At 41.8% G+C, this 14,806-nt stretch overlaps 1 protein-coding gene across 2 annotated transcripts in view; it reads left to right on the top strand.

The window, feature by feature from the left end:
- Window positions 1-14,806, top strand: part of SLC7A2 (solute carrier family 7 member 2) — a 64,346-nt gene that overhangs the window by 14,841 nt on the left and 34,699 nt on the right. The gene's annotated exons all lie outside the window — the stretch shown is intronic.

Below are 14,806 nucleotides of genomic sequence, written 5' to 3'. Positions count from 1 at the left end.
TTTGGACCCTGCTCTTCTCACTGCCCCAGCGGAGCCACATCTTTCTCTGTTTCACATAGGATGTATGTGTGTCTGGCAGGTATGAGTTCTCCATCCCAGCCGGTCTTTGGATCACTCACAGTAGAGCTTTCCCACCAGGCTGGCTGGCAGAGCAGCCCTCTGTATGTTTCCCATCCTATAAATGCGCACAGATGGGGGAAGGGGGTGATGGAAGGAGAGACGGGAAGTGGCGAGGCAGAAAGAGACTGGGAAATAGTACACACTCACAGCTGTCAGGGGGAGGTTGCCCCAGGCAGCTGGCCTGCTCCAAAACCACTTATCCTGAGAGATTTTCCAGAAATCTTTCTTTTCTCAGAGGATTTCTGAAGGGAAGGAAATGTGCCTTAGCCCCAGATGAATCTGGGACTGGGAAGGAATCTTGATGGATCAGCCAGCCTAGCCCCTTGTGAGCAGGCTAGAAGAGGAATCACTTCTGGGAGTCCAAAGAATCTGAAGCTTCTTAATGGCGTAGCTCAGACCACATCACCATCTCTCTTAGCTTTCCTTTTCTTGCGCTCACAGGTGGATCAACTTTACAACCCTCTAGAAGGGGGAAGAACTAGTTTTGAACTATTTAGGACCTTCCTTTCCCTTACTCATAAAGGAGACTCTGAGGAAGCTGGTCTACTAAACCTTCCTGCCTTGCTTTCTCCCTGTTCTCCACCCTACTCTCTTGGTTCCTTGGAACCCCCGTAGCCCTGAACTAGACTCAGGTGAAGGTTGCCTTCCCTGCCCCGGTGATTACAGCCACTTAAATGCCATTTTCCTTCCACATTTTTGGCGTTTCAGGTTGGAGTAAGTCAGGGCTTTGTTCTGGCCTGGCAGAAACCATACTATAGGCACGTGAGGGCAAGGTGGGATGGGTGCTGGGGGTAGCAGTGTGACCTTTCTTAAACCTGTGCAGAGGATGCTGGGAATGAGATATGAGGAAACAGGGCTCTGATCATGAAGCCACGTTGCATCAGATGAACCTTTAAACTGGAGGGGCGATTGCCAAATGCAGAGGTGTTTGATCTGAGGAGGGGGTCTGGGATGAAGAAATGTTTCTGGATATTTCAGTGTCCTCAGGGATGCATTCTTGCTCAGGGGCTGCCAGCTCATAAACGTGCCTCTTGGAGGTTTCCCTTTATGACAAGCTGGACTTAGATACAATGAGCTACTCTCTCAGCTCACTGGAGAACAGGTTTAGAACTGGTAAAGGGTTTTAAGAGTCATCTCATCCTACTTCTTCATTTAAGAAATTATCTTTAACTTTCCTTTTTAAACTAACAAGTATTTTCTTTCCCTGATTTTGCACTTAAAAAAAAGAAAAGATTTACACACATGTATTGTATCTAGGTTATATTGTAACATATGTAAAATGTATGGGATTGCCTGTCATCAAGGGGAGGGAGTAGAGGGAGGGAGGGGATAATTTGGAAAAATGAATACAAGGCATAATGTTATAAAAAAAATTACTCATGCATATATAATGTCAAAAAATTTATAAATAAATGAAATTTTAAAAAAAGGTTAATGTTAAGAAATATATCCATGCATATGTTTCAAAAATAAAAAGCTTTAATAAAAAGAAAAAAAAAGAAAAGAAATGAAACTATTTATTGCTCACTGACATGAAGGGCTTTCTTGGTCACTAGATTTTTCTCAGGGTTGGGTTTGAGATCTGGGACCTTCCACATAGACTCTCTGAAGGTGCTAGGGAACATTCTATCACTTGGCTGGCATAGGAGGTGTTTGAATTGTGGTGTTGGAGGTGGGAGCCCTGAGTGTAGCCCCTAGGAGTCATGGGACCTGCTGCTGTGTTGGGCTCCCCCTCCCTTGCTGAGCACTTTGGGTAGACATAGAAATCAGTCGGTATCTTCCTTAAATGTCTATCTTAGAGTACAGTTAAAAGGATGTAGTCACTCTTGTCTTTCATAAAGAAGCAAATTCAAGTTTCTTTCATAGGTTCATGGGACCAAAGTTTAAGAGCTGGAAGGAACTTTAGCCATCACCTCCTTTCCCAGAGGAGGGCATGGAAGCCCAGTGTCCCACCACCACTTGGTGGCAGACTTGGGGACCAGAATCTAGGTGTCTCCATTGCTCAGCCAGCACTGTGTTTCTAGGATGTGGGTACTTCTATAGACCTCACTGCCATTTCGATGCTCTTGGGCTTGCAGGCAGTCACTTTAGGGTTGGTCTTTACCTGGCTAATTATGGGAACAATGGTTCCCATCCAAAAGCAGAGGGAGGATAGATAGATGGATAGATAAATGGTTGGATGGATTGTGATGTATGGATAGATAGGTAAGTAGATAGATGGATAGAAAATGTATAGATGATAGACACATAGAAACACAGATGGATGGATTGATGGATAGATAATGTTTCAGGATCGGGTGGCAAATTGTTTTTTTTAGCTGATATATGAACAAGTATTTGAATGCTGTTGTTCTTCTGGTGACTTTGTGACTCATGTGAAGGGTAACCACCTGGTGACAAGACTCACGGTCCGGGTAAATAGGCTGGCTGATGTTCAACACAAACCAGGAATCAGGCAGGAGGATAAGTGTAGAGGACCATCAACCCTTTGGGAGTCACCCTACTCTACCCGCCTTGGAAAATTACAGGGAAAGGGAGTGAGCTCCCAAGGTCATCCCAGTAGGAGGGTCATTGACCTTGAGCTGAAAATAGATCTCATGGTCATCTGATGCCATCCTGTCCTTCCACAGATGAGCAGACTGAAGATCTGAGATGAACTGGCCTGTCCAAAGTTAAACAGGCAGTAAGCATCAGAGGCGAGATTTGAATCGGGCTCTCAGATAGCAGAGCCCATGGTCTTTCCAATGTCCCATGCCAAACCGCCAAGCTATCAACTAGAATTCAAACCCAGGCTGCTTATTTTGCTGGTTAGGCCCCAAGACCTTTCCACTGGATCCCGTTTTTATTTGTTTGGAATAACAAGGATGCACACAGACACCAAGAGCGAGTACTATAGCTGAACCGAACAGAGCCACCCCAGCCCCTTCCAGACCCGGTGGGAGGCCGTAGAATGTGTTCTGCTTGTAGAAAAGGGGCCCGGCCCGGCCTGATAACCATCAGGGACTGAGCCCAGCCGAGCCAAAATCTCAGCAACTGGAAACACAAAGGGAGGAATTTGCAGTGGCTGACAGAACATGATCTGTTTCGAATGCAGAAAAATGAGCAAAACCATGAATGCCAGATGTTTTAAAGTCCAGGATAGACAGGGCTAGTTGGAGGAGTCAACAGTAGGACGTTGGGTGTGTTTTAATTTACTACAGATAATTCAATTTAAGAGCTCTCATGTAGGGCTCCGGGGGAGCCAGATGCAAAGGTGAGAAGAGACCATTGGCTGTCTGCAGGTATGGGGGGCATATAAGAGGGTCCTGGGAGGTGGGGGTGGGGGTGGGGATAGGTACAGGACCCAAGGCTCTGGTGGGAGAATGCAAGTGTGACCCCCACAGGAGAGATGAGCAAACTCAGATCTCGGGTCAGGGAGCCAGTGAGGGGCAGGGCCAGGAACCTGCCTCAGGGTGCTTGAGCCTTCCTCTTTAGGGAAGTCATTCAATGAGCCTGGCCAGGCCAGGTTTGACAATATAGGTGATTAATAGGACTGTAGGTTTATTGAACCAGCCAGCATCTCTGACGCACCTATTATGCTCCTGGGCCTTGCAACTCCTAGGTGAGGAGAGAGTATGTACACACACAACAATGTATGCATATGCATTCATATGCATATGTAAATAGGTGTGTTATATATGTGTACATGCACATATGTCCATAGTGTAAAGTGCACATATAAACCACATAGAGGGGAACTTTGGTGGCTGGGCTGAGGCAGGACCAGGAAAAGTCTTGCAGAAAAAAAGGTGATTCCTAAGCTGAGTCTTGAAGGAAGCTGGGGATTGGAGGAGGAGGAAGAAGAAGAGGAGGAGGAGGAGGAAGAGAAAGAACACTCCAGAGAGCAGAATCAGTGTCTTGGGCAGAAGGAGAGGCAATCAGGCCAGAGGGACCAGGATTGATGAGGTGAAGAGTTGGGCAGGCTATAAAGGGCTTACCTGCTGAGGACTTCGTGTCTGATCCAGGAACCCAGAGGTACTACCTCGTCCAACCCCCTCGTTTTATGCAAAGCTAGGACCCAGTGAGGAGGCCTGCCACAAGTCACACATGCTCAGAACTTAGGGATAGTGTCAGTTCTCAAGCCTGCACGTGGCTTTCGATCTCACCCCTTTGCACCTTATCATGCTCCTTATTTGGGATGGACCTGAATGAGGATACTTTTCTTTGGGCCCTCCTGTGGTTTCACTTCTTTTTTAAACATTTTATTTATTTTTAATACACAATGCTTTATGAACCATATTGGGAGAGAAAAATCAGAGAAAAAGGAAAAGCTATGGGAGAGGAAAAAAAAAAACAACAACAACAAAAGTGAACACAGCATGTGTTGATTCACATTCAATCTCCAGGGACAGCTAGGTGACACAGTGGAGAGAGCACCAGGAGGACTCAAGTTCAAATCTGATCTCAGACACTTAACACTTCCTAGCTGTGGGACCCTGGGCAAGTCACTTAGCCCCAGCCTCAGAAAGAAAAAAGCACGTTCTATCTCCATAGTTCTTTTTCTGGATGCCAATGGCATTTTCTGGCCCAAGACTATTGGGATTGCTTAGAACTGTGGTCTCACTTCTGCTGCTTCTCCAAGACTAAAGGAGGCTTAGGATGGCTTGGTCTGAAAGGCCAGTGTTTGGGAGTTGCCACATGAAGTCATCTTGGGTCAGTGGAAAAACTTTTGTCTCTTGAACAAATATTTTCATTCCCTGTCCTCAGTTTCCTAATCTGTACAATGAAGTGTAAGACTTTTCCTTGTCCTGTGTAAAACGTGAGGTTTTTTCCTAGCTCTTTTCTAGATTGCTCCGACTGTGTGACCCTCAGCTTGTTTTCCAGGCTCTTATTTCATTTGGAAATGTCCCCAATTCCAGTTAATGGGAAGTAGAATTATTCCCAGTTTTTTTCCTCCGGAAGACCTACACTAGAGCCATGGAGCTCATGTCCCCATCAGAGGATGTCCACTGATGGCTAACAAATAATGCTCTCCTCCAGGCCAGGGCTCCATTTTCCATCAGGAGCTCTGCCTGACTTTGCCTTCAGAGAACATCTCCGCCCGCTGGGGTTCCCTCACCCCAGCCAATCACTTGAAATCTCTTCACCTGGAAGAATGACTCAGGTTTGGCTACTCTCCCCTCTGATTGGAGGGCTGGAGGGTGGAGCACCAAGCTCCTCCCCTAACTTTCTTCCTCATGGACTCCCAACTTTTTCCTGATAACTCCCTAAACCCAGAGCCATGAGCATGCTGCCCACCTCTCGTCCCTCTTGGCTTCCTTTGTACGTTGATTTCTCCCATTGGATTGTAAACTTCTTGAGGGCAGGAAATATATTTTTCTTCCGTATCTCCAGGATTTAGCACAGTACAAGGAACATAGCAGGTGTTCAACAAATCTTTATTGAATTGATTTGAATTAAATCTTGGATGAAAGGGCTGGCTCTTACGGAGGATGAATGCATTGCACTGAAGTCATGATACCTTTCCCCATTCCTCAAATCACTCAAACCCAACTCTGCCCTTTGAACTTTGCTTTGGGTTGACTACGTAGGTTTAAGAGCTGGGAGACATCTTGGTGATCTCACTTTACAGATGAGGAAACTCAATCCCAGTGAAGGAATCTGTCCACGTCGACTCGATTATAAATAGCCCTGCTGGGATTCCACCCCATACCCGTTGCCACTAAACCAGCATACACAGCAACACCATGGTACTCTTGCTAAATCATTACGCGAGCAATAAATCAATTTTGTTTCCATAGCTTTTTAAAGATTCAAGAGCCCTTTTCTCCCAATAACCCTGACAGGGGAGGAAGGACACATTACCGAATCTTCAAATTGAAAGGGATTTTTGAAGCCTAACTGCATCTGAATTAGGGAATCCCCTTCCACAACCAGTAAGCATTCATTTTACCTACTGACACCGATACCTGGCTATCCAAAACAGTCCTCTTTGCTTTGCAATTTTAATTCTTAGGAAGTATTGTTGTTCCATTTCAGTCATGTTCAACTCTTTGTGACCCAGTTTGGGGTTTTCTTAGGAAAGATAGTGGAGTCATTTGTCGTTTCTTCTCCAGTTCATTTTATAGATGAAGAAACTGAGGCAAGCAGGAATAAGTGACTTGCCCAGGATCATACAGTGTCAGAGACTGGATGTGAATTCAGATTTTCCTACTCCAAACTGGGTACCCTCTCACTGTTCCACCCATCTACCCCTCTATCAAGTCCAGATATTCTTAATTATAACCACCTTGACCACTCCTCCCCGCCTTTCCCATTGCTCCTTGTTCTGTTCTCTGGGACCAAACAGGACAAGTTTTATCTCTTTTCCATATGATCATGTAATCAAACAGCTGATGTGTCATAGATGATGGCTGTGAGCCATCTCTCCTTCAGGTCCCATTTCCTAAAATATAATGCTCAGAACGGAATTCCATCCTCCAGATGTGACCCGATGAGAGTAGAAGCACAAGATTCAGTTCCCATAATGGCAGCTGTTGGCTGCCACATCTCACTGCTGCCTAATGTTGGACTCACACTCAGCCAAACTCTCCAAACAAGTGTTTTTTCCATGATTTGTTGTCAGAAATTGCCACCCCCTGTTCTTTTTTGAACTTGTGACCTTGATTTTTTGAACTGAGGCATTAGGCTTTATATTAAATTCATCTTACTCAGTTCACTCCATTATTCTAGCTTGTCAGTATTCTTTTTTTGGATCTTGATTCATCCAGTACATTGTCAAATTAGAAAAGCCTGAGTGATTGATCAAATACAGAGCCAATTATATATATTTTCAAAATATCCCACTGACAGCAGCCTCTAGTACTTCTTTCCATAGATACAATTTTTCCATAAGAGATTTGGTCAAATATTTCCTCTATAGCAGTAGTTTGCCAAATTTTGATCTTAGGACTTTGTTATGCTCTTAAATTTTTTTTTATGCTCTTAAATTTTTGAGGACTCCCACCCAAAGCTAAAACATTTCTTGCTATCTACCATAGTAGAAAATAAAACTGGATTTTAAAAATGCAATTCATTCAAAAATGATAAACTCATTACTACACTTTAACTCAAATAACATTTTAAATGAAAAATAAAAAAAAATTCAATGAAAAGAATAGCATTCTTTACACATTTTTGACAAGCCTCTAATGTCTGATTTAACATAATCCAGTTGGATTCTTACATCAGCATCTGCATTCAATCTTTTGGGAATATGCTATTTTGGTTGAAGTCTACAAAGACAGTCTGGCTTCCCATGGATATGTCACAAAAAAAAAAAAAGGAAGAGGTATTTTTAATGAAGAATGTTATAGCATTATTGTGAACATGGTTTTGACACCCTCCCCCTCAGATTCTCTAGGACTCGTGGATCCTCAAATCACTGAGAAACTCTGAACTATATATAGCATTACCCTGATCTTCTAGTTCAGTCTGTCAAAAAAAGGAAATAAAGATGGCTTTGCTTAATCAGTGCTTGATGATCCAGACCCCTTCCCTTTCTACATGTTCACAAATTATCCCTTTTATAACTTGTTCCCAGGCTTTTGCCAGGAGTAATAATATCTCCATTTTAGAGATGAGGAAACTGAGGCTCAGACTTCATTCGTCCCTAGTTGGTAGCAGAAATCTGAGGAGGTGGAGGAGCTGGCGACAGACACATCAGCCTGCAATTTTCCTGTCTTGCTTGAATGTCAGGCTAGATACTATTTCACCCCAGTTTAGCGTGCCTATCTCACAACAAGACTATGCATTGGCAGATCTCCATCTGCATCTGACTTGGTGTGCTAGGATATTTTAACACATTCCTCCTCAGAGCCCTTTGCTTCCAGTCTGTCTACAGTATGGGAAACTTCTTTCTAAGGAAGCAAGAAGAACTCCAGGGTTCTCTTGTTGAGGATTCATGTGATTCTCATAAATAACCACCATTGGAAAGGAGAAAGAGGTGTTTGTAGTCACTGGGCCCCAGGTTATCCTCCTTTTGAAATCTCCATCTTATTGGGACTTCTGGGGTCTTTTATGGGAAGGACTCTTGTTGACCTTTACACTAGATATCCTCTCAGGGCCTCCTCATGATGGAGAAGTAGCTTTAAAGCTTTGAAGTTGTTGGTGATCTGGGACCACCTGCTAATATGCAAATATGTCATGGGTGGGCCCCAAAATGGATCCTGGGTCTCTTGTCCAAGGATTGGATTTTAATTCAGTTCTTCCTTGCTTACTGCAGGGGCTCTATCCCCTGCTGCTCACTTTAATATCCTTAGTTTCTGATGATGGTCTGAATTAAGTTATCTCCTCCTTCTCCCTCTCAGCCTACTCCAAAAACTGGAATGGAATTCCTCCTTCCCCAGCTTTCTGGGCCCAGGTCTATTCTAAAGCTTTTTAAGATTTCTAAGATTTTGGGTGATGGTCTAAATTAGGTTTTCTCCTTCTCCTCCTCCAAAATGAACTCCTCCTTCCCCAGCTTTCAGGCCCCAGTTCTACTATACTATAAGCTTTCTAAGGTTTCTTAGATTTCTAAAATTCTAAATTTCTAAGATTCTAAAAACTTTCAAGATAGGCTTCTTCTCCTGGAACCCTCCCCAGGCTAAAGGGAATAGAGATGGCTTTGACTCCGTAGGGCAAGCCCACTGTGAGCCTGTCGTTCCAAAGGGTTTTAAACTGCCAGGGCTGAAGCCCATCTGCTCCTTGTTTGCGTCCAGTTCTTGGGCCAATCACTGACCTAACTTGAAAGAGCTTCAGTTTCTTCATCTGTCAAAAAGGAGCTAATCCCACATGACTAATTCCCTGACCTCTTGTCAAGTGCTTTGTACAGTGCCCCCAAAATGGGTTGTACCTTGTAACTATTGCACAATAGCAATATGTGATTGTGTTTTTTAATCTATGATCTCTATTCACAATTATCCTTATTCTCTGTACTCTAGGTTAGAAATGCTTCCCTAAATGGTACTACTGGTTGGATATGGGCAGTCTCAGCTGAGGTTTCAGTGGCAAGAGGGTTTCTGTGACCTTTTTGACCCTGCTCTGTTCTGCCTAGAATAAGAATTATGTCTCCTTGACCAGCTAGACCTGTTTCCTTGACCTGCCACTAGTCACCACATTGAACAGTCTCCCATGGAGGCTTCTTCTACCTGGATGGGACTTTCCTTTCAGTAGCTATTGACAAGCAGAGGGGGAATTATTTGTGGGCAGGTACATACTCTCATGGTGGGTCCATTTTTTAAGATTTCACAGTGCTGCCTTCATGCCCAGATATCTTGGAAGTCTCTCTTTTCCTCTAAGTGCCTTATACTCAATAACTTTAAACCTTGGCTGGTGAGGTGGCTGGGAGTGGGCATGGGTGTGGACTACATTCTGAGGCTTCAGTGAAAACAGCCTTATTGGTAAAAAAAATATATGCTGGTTTTAAATTTTTACTCAAGAGACACATGTAAGTCCTAAGCTCTGACATAGATAGCCACTCTTTAAGGTGAAGAAAGCATCTTGATGTAACTCTGGGATGAACTGTCTCAGGTTTTTTTTTGACTAATGAATAATGAAGGGGGGGGGAACTTTGTGTTTTGTAGGAATTCACTTTATTCAACAGATTCCTCTCAAAATTACCATTGTTTCCAAGACTGAGTGGCTTTCCGGTGGTTTGTGTCCAGGTTCTGAAATAAAATCCACATCGGGAGGCCTCTGGAATTGTTGTTCTTCAAGCAGTGCTTAGTCCAAGGATTGCCAAATCCTCTTTCTTGCCCCAGCTCAAAGCTGTGCAATATTCTTATTCTTTAGAGTAAGAAACTAAAACTCAAAGGGAACCCCAAAGCTGGTAAGTGTTGAAGGTGCCGGACTCTGCTCCAATCCCAGGAGCTATGGAGAAGTCAAGTACATACGCAAAGACCCAAAGGAAATGGGGTAGAATGCATCTAGGAAAAGCAGTGTCTCCAAAGTTGGAAGAGAAATTTCAATAGGGTGCTCAGCCTTCTTGCCTATAGTCAGAGGCTGATTTTTTTATTTCTCTATTGTCTTTTTTTTTTTTTTCCTGAGGTAATTGGGGATAAGTGACTGCCCAGGGTCACACAGCTAGGAAGTGTTAAGTTTCTGATGGCAGATTTGAACTCGGGTCCTCCTGACTTAAGGGCTGGTGCTCTATCCACTGCGCCACCGAGCTGCCCCCTTCATTGTCTTTTTAGAGTTAGAAAGGCTATTGAACCGTGATATCTGACATTTCTATGGGGGAGATGCAACTCGACTCTAGTATAATGGAAAGAGCACCAATAAAGTGTCAATTGTATGCAGATTCCTGTACAAAGACAGATATCGGCAGTGACTGGAGAATCCAACATTTAGTACCCTCAATGAAGATGAGCAAGAATGTGGTCACTATTGACTCTGTGCCAGGCCCTGTCCTTGGTCCTGAAGTGGGGGTGACGGGTAGTACAGAGATCTCTGTGCCAACAGAGAACTTTTAATTTCAGTGGAAGAATTCTAGCTTATGTCCACAAAGAAGGCTAGTGGCTTGAACTTGCCTAGGAGGAACTTTAACTTTAAACAAACAAAAATCTTTAAACCTCCCAAAATCTGGAATATTAAATTCTAAGAAATGAGAATCCAAGGATTTCAGTCTCATTTGTACTCTTCATCACGGAGATCACTGAGCTGAAAGAGACCTTATGGACACAATATTGAAAGACCTAAGTTTAAATCCTCCTCTAGACACTTACTAGTCTGGGGTCTATGTAAGTCACTTTTATATGCCTCAGTTTCATCATCTGTAAAACCAGGATGGCAGCCCTCCCTCTCGTGATTGTTAGGAACAAGTGAGCTGATATTAGTTGGGCTTTGTAAACTTTAAATGTTAGGTAAGTGGCAGTTGTTAGTTTTACAGATGGGAAAACTGAAATCTAAACACTGGAAGACTTGCTGAAGATCACACTGCAAGTATGTATTAGAGGTAGGATTCAAACCTAGTTCTTTTTTTTCCTCCCACTTGAAGGTGTGAAGGTGTAGTACTGTGTGTCAAATTTTTACTGAATTGATTGGACAGTGGTCACTATGACTATTGTGCTGGGAACTTGAGCCTTCTAGAAGTAAAGGGAGAGAGAGAGAGAGAGAGAGAGAGAGAGAGAGAGAGAGAGAGAGAGTGTGAGTACATATCTATGAGTATCTGTTCATATGTATGAGTATTTCCATATATGTAGATATATATATGTGTGTGTGTGTGTGTGTATGTGCATGTGTGAAGTAGATGAAGATGTCTTGCAGCAAGCCCAATGCACTAGGTTATACTTGTCTTTGACTCATGACCCACTTGGAAATTCACCATGGAGAGCAATCAGGGTGAAAATCTAGGCTTTGATTCATAAAATATTCCCAGTGTGTGGTGCTAAAAGTGGGAATGTACAAATGGCAATCTGAGAGACCTAAGTCTCCAAAAGGAAAAGTATTCTCTGGCAGAAAAAATTGAGGGATGGTGTAAGATGACTACAATGTTTTGTTTTTACCTTAAGAAATTATGATTATGAATATTGTCCCCATTTCACAAACAAGGAAACTGAGGCTCAGAAATGTTAAATAACTACTTTTCCACTGTCATAGCTGGTATATGTTCAGAGTAGAACTTGAATCCAGGTTTTTCCTGACTTCTCAAACTAGAGCCCTCCCCATCATACTGTGCTTTAGAGTCACAAAGAGGGCATGGCTTTGTTTGTATTTTTTTTAACTTTTGCTGTTAGATATTTAACATGTATTGGACTACTTGCCATCTAGGGGAAGGGGAGGGGATAAGTTGGAGCAGAAGGCTTTTCAAGGGTCATTGTTAAAAAATTACCCATTAATATGTTTTGTAATAAAAAGCTTTTAAAAAAAAAACTTTTGCTGTTAGGGTTGTGCTATCTATGAAACAGAAGTAAGAAAACAATGTATGTTATTTTAACATAGAATCTTTTGGCTTAAAAGGGGGCATGGAAATGCCATCAATTTTGGAAATAGGGTACCTCAAGGGAGAGGATGTTATGTGGCTCCAGCATGTGGTTCATTATTTTCTCCTAGATCACTGTATTTGGATTTAGGCTTCCTTGAGTGGTTAGAAAGTTGAACAACTTCTTTTTCTTCTTTGCTCAACTTTTCAAGGCTGTTTCCGGGGCTCTGTCTCCTGTTCCCCAATAAAAGGGAGCAGGATCCGTTTCACTTTCTCCTGTCATTTGCTTTGGAAAAAATACGTTACTGCCCAATCTGAAGCATCTATCCCAGAAACATTTACTGCTGGGTTTGTTCTAGCACTGCTCACTTCCTTGATTTCCTTGAAACTCCAATTAGGGTCCAGGGAGCTCTTTCTGTTCTCTTCCCCCACAACTCCACCCTGCTTTGCCCTCTGCTTCCCTCCTTCTTATGGGTGCATGTTCCTTTCTCCTGAGAGATGTCTATCCTGATAGAATGTAAGTTGGATAGGTGGATGAACAGACATTAAGAGGCATCTTTAGTCCTCTTAGTTCTCTCTCTATGGCTGTTTAGGCTTACTTCTTGAATTACCACTCTACAGCATTTCAAAACTTGACATAGTCAACACACTACTACAAGTAAATGGAGGTTATTTATCTCAGTAGCTTTCAATTAGAATCCAAGTTGGACTTCTCCTATAACAATGGTGAATATAAAAATTTTGTGTCTGGTCTGATACTGATAACAAGTCACTGCTCTTGTCCAGTTGTTTTTTCAGTCATGTCTGACTCTCTGTGATCCCATTTGGGGTTTTCTAGGCACAGAGAATGTAATGGTTTGATACTTTCTTCAGTAGCTCATTTTATGCATGAGGAAACTGAGGCAAATAGAATCAAATGACACAGCTAAGAAGTATCTGAGGCCAAATTTGAACTTGGAAATATTAGTTTTCCTGATTCCAGGCCAGTACTGTATCTACTATGCCATTTAGCTTCCCAGTAAGTCACTGGACAGAGCTAATGATTGTTTTATCTTTTGAGGACTCTTGTAAGATTGTAACAAATCAGTGTTTTCCCTTCCTCCTTTCCTCCCTCTTTTTCTCCCTCCTTTCCTATCTCCCTTCTTCCTTTATTCCCTTCCTCCCCTTTTCCCCTTCCCTTCCCTTTTTTTCTTTCTCCCCCCTTCCCTCCTTTCTTTCCCCTCCTTCTCTTCCTTCCTTTTTTTCCATTTTCTTCCACAAAGTGACTAATATATAAATGTTTTTACATCATTGAACATGTATAACCTATATCAGATTGTCTACTGTCTCAGGATGGGAGAAGGAAAAAGAAAAAAAGGAGAGAATTTAGAACTAAACATTTTTAAAATGTTGAAAACAGTTTTTACATGTAATTGGAAAAAGACAATATAAATTTTTAAAAGAAAATTAAGACATGTGGAACCGAAAAATAAAATAAAAATAACTAACAAAGGGTAAGTACAGTGGGATCTTGTATTTTCCAGATCTTTTAGATAGTTTCATGATTATAAAACTATGGAATATAATTTGTGAAAGTTTTCATATTTCTTTCTTGTGCCTTCATCAATAGTGTTTTTTGGTATCTAGGTAGGTCATTCTCAAAAATTTTTGTAAGGATAGGAAATGTGAATAGAGAATGTGAATTGTTCTTGAAAGTCTCCTGACTTTTAATAGGTATTAATTATGTCTGATTTTTTCCCCTTTTCTGTTTCTTCTCCTTTTGTGTAGCTCGAGAATAGATAGACCAAGCAAGCAAGTAATCATTTATTACACACAAATACGCACACCCATCCAAGGTTACACAGGTAGTAAATGGCAGAGCCACATACTTGTGATTCCAAATCTACCACATTCCACCACACAAATTTGCCTCCTATTCTCCTCCTCCTCAGTAATGTTTTATAAATTAATTCATATGCTAAATTGACTATCCCATCTCTCCTTATTAAGGAAATAAAATGATTGCTGGGCTAGGGCTCTTTTGCACTCTTTTATCCTCTTCACTGAGGCATTTGCCTTATGTTAGTAATTCACCTTCCATAGAAAATAATGCTAGTCTATATTAATGTCTGTTCTTTTGTCCATTTTTCATTTTTCAATGTCAACAGATTAGGTTGGCACTTTTAGAATAACATGTTTTTATTATGTTTCTTCTCTTGATTTGTCTCGACATTGATCTTTGCTCAGTAACAGGGCATTTCCTGTCCAGATATAGTCATTGGTTTGTTATGTTTCAAGCTTGCTAGCAAGTTTCTTTTGAAGAAACCAATCACAATATTATAATTAGGAACCTTCTATGTAGTCCATGATAAGCCTTTGGCTTTTCTTTCAAGTTTATTCTTGGCTATCTCCTCCCATTGGGATCATTAGAATAAATACAAATTTAGTTTATTGAGCTCTTTTTTTGAATTTCTCTAACTTTTATACCTTCTGTAGCTGAAGCTGGTTCCAAATTGTTTTGAAGGCTTTGTAAACACATCATTAACCATGCAACATGGAATGATCAAAGCACCCATGAAACACTGTTTCTAGTTGTTTTGGATAGATGATAAAGAGCTATTGTCATCTCCTTTGTTCTCTCCAAAGAGAGCCTCTAGGTCATCCTTCAACTTCTGTCTTTTGATTTCCTATAAAGCAAGCACTTCAAGATTGATCTGATTTGTATTGACATATTTTGTTGTGTTCTATATATTTCTTTTATCCTACTGTCCTTCTATGGATTATCTTTGC

The sequence above is a fragment of the Sminthopsis crassicaudata genome, chromosome 6 (genome assembly GCF_048593235.1).
Source record: "Sminthopsis crassicaudata isolate SCR6 chromosome 6, ASM4859323v1, whole genome shotgun sequence".
NCBI lineage: Eukaryota > Metazoa > Chordata > Mammalia > Dasyuromorphia > Dasyuridae > Sminthopsis > Sminthopsis crassicaudata.
Note: the sequence above shows the minus strand (reverse complement) of the source record. Positions and strands in the feature narration are given on the sequence as shown.